The sequence below is a fragment of the Nanorana parkeri genome, unplaced genomic scaffold, assembly GCF_000935625.1.
Source record: "Nanorana parkeri isolate BGI_ZX_2015 unplaced genomic scaffold, ASM93562v1 scaffold646, whole genome shotgun sequence".
Lineage (NCBI taxonomy): Eukaryota > Metazoa > Chordata > Amphibia > Anura > Dicroglossidae > Nanorana > Nanorana parkeri.
The window spans coordinates 483,158-488,563 of NW_017306914.1; positions in this window are offsets into that span (position 1 = coordinate 483,158).

Genomic DNA, 5,406 nt, shown 5'->3' on the forward strand with positions numbered 1-5,406 from the left:
TTCTATCTGACCTCCGGCCTTCCCTTCAGTCTTCTATCTGACCTCCGGCCTTCCCTTCAGTCTTCTATCTGACCTCCGGCCTTCCCTTCAGTCTTCTATCTGACCTCCGGCCTTCCCTTCAGTCTTCTATCTGACCTCCGGCCTTCCCTTCAGTCTTCTATCTGACCTCCGGCCTTCCCTTCAGTCTTCTATCTGACCTCCGGCCTTCCCTTCAGTCTTCTATCTGACCTCCGGCATCCCCTTCAGTCTTCTATCTGATCTCCGTCCTTCCCTTCAGTCTTCTATCTGATCTCCTTCCTTCCCTTCAGTCTTCTATCTGTAGCTCGCGGTATACTGAGCTTTGGGTGACGGTCCTCCTGTGACCCTTAGGAGAACTGTGGGGAAAAGCACTGACCCCATAGTTCTCCTTTAATACATCGAGGAGCAGCATCCATTGTAAGTGATTTCCTCAGCATTTGATATATCCTAAAAACCTTCTGCCTTTAATATCACAGTAACAGATATAATATCTGATTGTCCTCCATCTTGTCTGATATCTGTACACACATCTGTGGAATCAGACAACTCTTTGTCAAGTCATTTGGATCCCTCCATGCGGTGAAATGGAAAATGTCCCGCCTCCCACAGCGATCTTATAAACAGTGTCACGGGGTGGACAATGTGGATTATTCGGGAGGGCAAAGAGCAATAAGTAAAGTGCAATTCCTCATCAGATCCCATCTGTGTGCACTGAGTGCGGGGTCACCACTGACAGGTTACTATGGGTTCTAGCACCGGGCATGATGTACATGCAGAATAGCACATGGGGGGCGATAATTATACAAAAGCCCCCATATGTGGCCCGTTTGCATGGCAGTACAGCCGCCAGATAGAGCTAGAGGAGTATAGGAATTTTCTAAGCTCATTAGCGCCACCTAGAGGCTGTATTGCCATGTGAATAGCATGCGCCCAGTGTAAACCTATATACAACAGCCCCCATGTGTGGGTTGTTCATGTGGCAGTACAGCCACTAGATGGAGCTAGAGCATCATAGGATTTCCTTTTGCTCCGAGGTGCCATCTAGCGGCTGTAATGCCATGCCAATGGCATTTGCCCTGCGTAAGCCTATATACATCAGCTCCCATGTGTGGGCTGTTCGCATGACAGTACAGCTGCTAGATGGAGCTAGAATTTCCCGTGCTCCTCAGCGCCAACTAGAGGCTGTATTGCCATGCAAATGGCATTCACCCAATGTAAACCTTGATACATTAGCCCTCATGCGTAGGCCGTTTGTGCAGCAGATGGACCTAGAATTCCTTATGCTACTTGGAGCCACCTAGCAGCTGTAATGCCACACGACAGTACAGTTGCTATATGGGGCTAGAGGAACATAGGAATTTCAATTTGTCATGCTCCCTGGCGTCATCTAGTGGCTGTAATGCAGTCCGAATGGTATTGGCCCAATGTAGACATCAGTCCCTATGTGCGGGCCATTTGCACGACAGTACAGCCACTAGATGGCGCTATTGAAGCCTTGGAATTCCCTATCATACTCAGTGCCATCTAGTGGCTGTAATGCTGTGGAATGGCATATACCTGGGCAGGGGCGTAACTAGAAATCACAGGGCCCCATAGCAAAATGTTGTATGGGGCCCTGTGATTTTTAGTTATGCCCTTGCAGAGCTCACTTGATATCCCAAACAGACCACCTGAGAGTGATCCTGCAGAGTCCACCATAAACTCTCTATGGTGTGCTCTGCAGGGTCTCAGGTGGGTTGCACACCTCTTACCTGTCAGCCCCGATCCGCCTCCATGGTTGCTGGCAGGCCCCGCCTCCTCCATCACCAGGCGGCGGCCCCACCTCCTCCTCCATCACCAGCCCCCTCTTCCATCGTCGGGCCCGCCTCCTCTCTGCTTCTGACGCCGGGCCCAGCCTTCCTCCTCCACAGCTGCTGGCTGTCACTGACTCTGCAGCGGCTGTGAGGAGGAATGCGCCGCTGTACAGATCACTGACAGTTTGTCGATGATCTAACAGTGACACGTTCCTCCTCACACCCAGTAACAGCCAGCAGCCTGAGATGCCATAGCGACCCAGGCGGCCCACACGGCATCAGGGGGACGTCCTGGCCGGGCCCCCCTGTGCCCCGGGCCCCATAGCGGCCTCCTGGGTCGCTATGGCGATTGTTACGCCACTGTACCTGGGTAATGTGGTATGTAGTGAATTAGCACTGCAGTAGTGGATACCAGACTCAGGCACAGAGCTTAGTGCAATTAAAGCTGGCCATACCTGGGCTGAACCAGAGAATTCACTTGATTCCCCCATTGTGGATGCATGGGTGATGGGTCACCCTGCCGGCGAATGAATTCCGACAGCCGGCACCTGCAGCTTGTACAGTGACTCTTTTCATGCCAAAGGGCATCGCCTGAAACTCCTACAAGCCAAAGGGTGTAATAAAGGCAGACCGTTCCCGAGCCTCCGGGGTCATTGGGATCTGCCAGTACCCTGGGCTAATATCTAAGTTGGACACAGTCACTGTTCAGCTGAATTTCTCCCACACAGCACCTTTGGTTAATCAATGGTGGTATGTCAAGTCAGATGTCAGCAGGGCCACCCACGGATCGAATTTTGTCTGAAATTCAAGCCACATATGACCACCTTTACACATCATCCCCCCCTCCCATTATTCAGTCATACAGTTAGTACAATCAGCATATTGCTTCTTAATCTAGTGCAGTAATTCCGGTATAGACCCCAGTAACACTTCTACTACAACCCCTAATATTTATACAATGACATTACCGCAGGGGAGGGTTGCCACCTGTCCAGGATTCACCCGGACAGTCTAGTTTTTGAGTCTTCTGTCCGGGTGGCAGGCCAGGTGCCACCCGGACACGAGACACTAAGTGCTGATGCCGGCACTTTAAATTTTTTGACAGATGCCGCTGCTCAGGTCCCCGGCAAGCAGCATCCTACTGTGAGCCATGAGCGCCTGTAAACAAGTACCGGCCCGCTCATCTCCTTCTCTGTCTTCCCGACACCACACTGCACGCCTCCGGCCCCCTGAAGAGACACCGCACAGCCCACACAGCACTCTTCAAAGCCTGCATAGCCCACCTGCGAGCCCACACAGCCACCTGAGAATCCACGTAGCCCACCTGCGAGTCCGCAAAGCCCACCTGTGAGTCCACAAAGTCCACCTGAGTTCCTGCACAGCCCACCTGAGAGCCTGCAGAGTTCACCTGAGAGCCCATACAGCCACCTGAGAATCCGGGTAGCCCACCTGTGAGTCCGCAGAGCCCACCTGTGAGTCCGCAAAGTCCACCTGTGAGTCCGCAAAGTCCACCTGTGAGTCCGCAAAGTCCACCTGTGAGTCCGCAAAGTCCACCTGTGAGTCCGCAAAGTCTGCATGTGAGTCCGCAAAGTCCACCTGAGTTATCCACCTGTGAGTCCGCAAAGTCCACCTGTGAGTCCGCAAAGTCCACCTGTGAGTCCGCAAAGTCTGCATGTGAGTCCGCAAAGTCCACCTGAGTTCCTGCACAGCCCACCTGAGAGCCTGTAGAGTTCACCTGAGAGCCGTGGAGTCCACCTTAGAGCCCGCACAGCCCTCGTGAGAGCCCACACAGGCCACCTGGACACATCAGGGTGCCAGCCCAAAAAAACACAGAGTTTGTAGCTTCATATAACTTTGTATTGCTGTATAATGAATTGCTTGGATTTGTAGTCCTCTACAGCCGGTCTCCATACTCCCTCCCCTCGCTCTCCTCTATATTCTCAACCAAAAACAAAATTGCCGCGCACCTCGCTAGAGTGTTCGGGTTTCACTTGAAGAAAAGGTGGCAACCCTACCCCAGGGTGGTAAACACAGGACGTACTTCACACATACATATGTGGAAAATGTAGCACAATTAGTCATGTGACTCTTTTTTTTTATACCACCGACATTTATTGTTCATATATTATTATATATTCACACTGCACATCGTAGAATAACATACAAAATACATGACATTCTGTAAAGATCTGCAGTAGGAATGTATATATAGTGATGCCTGGTCTGAATGGAGGTGGTAGTACTGATACCCAGGATGACTTTCCCACAGCTATCAATAAATGTCTGAATCTGATTGGTGATCAATGGAACATAAGTGTCGTTCTTAGTGCTGACACTGTGATACGTCAGGTCATTTGCAGCTAGCGTTCTGTCGAGAACGCCGACCCAGTCGAATTTGCCAACCTGAGCATGTGCGCTTGCGCACAGACGGGATTAACGAGGAAACAGGTATTTATTTACAAAGTATTACCGCCGGCATGGGACATATGTGACGAGTCCCAGGATGCCCCTCATCCAGGATACAGCGGTACATTGTATACATGACCCATTGTATTAGTGCGTTCCGGCCCGATTCTGGCCAGAAAGCATTGCATCGCATTGCGGCCACCTCACTTTTTTGTGGGGCAGGAGGGGGCGTGGCGGGCCATTGAAGTGAATGGCACCGTAGCCACGCCCTCTGGCCGCAATGCGATTGGCCGCACGGGATCGCAAGGCACATTATGCCTGCGGTCCGGTGCGGTACAATCAAAATGCTGCAGGCACTATGTTGATCGCACCGGACCGCAGGCATTATGTGCCTTGTGATCCCGTGCAGTCAATCACATTGCGGCCGGAGGGCGTGGCTACGGTGCCATTCACTTCAATGGCCCGCCACGCCCCCTCCTGCCCCACAAAAAAGTGAGCCGGCCGCAATGCGATGCAGTGCAATCGGGCCGGAACGCACTGCATCTGGTGTGAACAAGGCCTTACAGCTGCTGTTATGTTTGGATCCATAGAAGACCTAGGTGCAGATATGATACAACTTTCACTGAAATATCAGACACATGTAACATGACCCGGAACATGTCACCGGGTGTCCTCTATATGTTACATCTGTAATATCAGTGTAAGCTCTGATTCCGTATTCACCGCACAAATATCAGCATTCACCTGTCACAGTTCTGTGGTATTTTTTATTCTAGGAGGTACGAGGGGAACTGTATACAGAATGACCTTATTGATGGATGTAGAAGCATTTATATATAGTTACTGCGTTCATTGTGCTACCTTATATGACCCCAATATCATCGGCATGTTGCACTGGACCTGCACACTGAGCTGCCGCTAAAAGTGACCATTTTCATATTTTTTAACAGAGTTACCGTTATCATTCACGTTTTTTAGTTTTTTTTAAATATTAGCGCCATTTTTTAGTCGAGAAATATCATTACCACGAACACCACTGTACATACAATACATACAATATGTATTATTACATACAGCGCCATTTTCTAAGTATAGAAGTGTCATTATTATGAACATTGGTTAAATGACAGATGTTTTATTGAAATAATACCACCTTTTTGGGTTTTTTTTTTTGGGGGGGGGGGGGGTG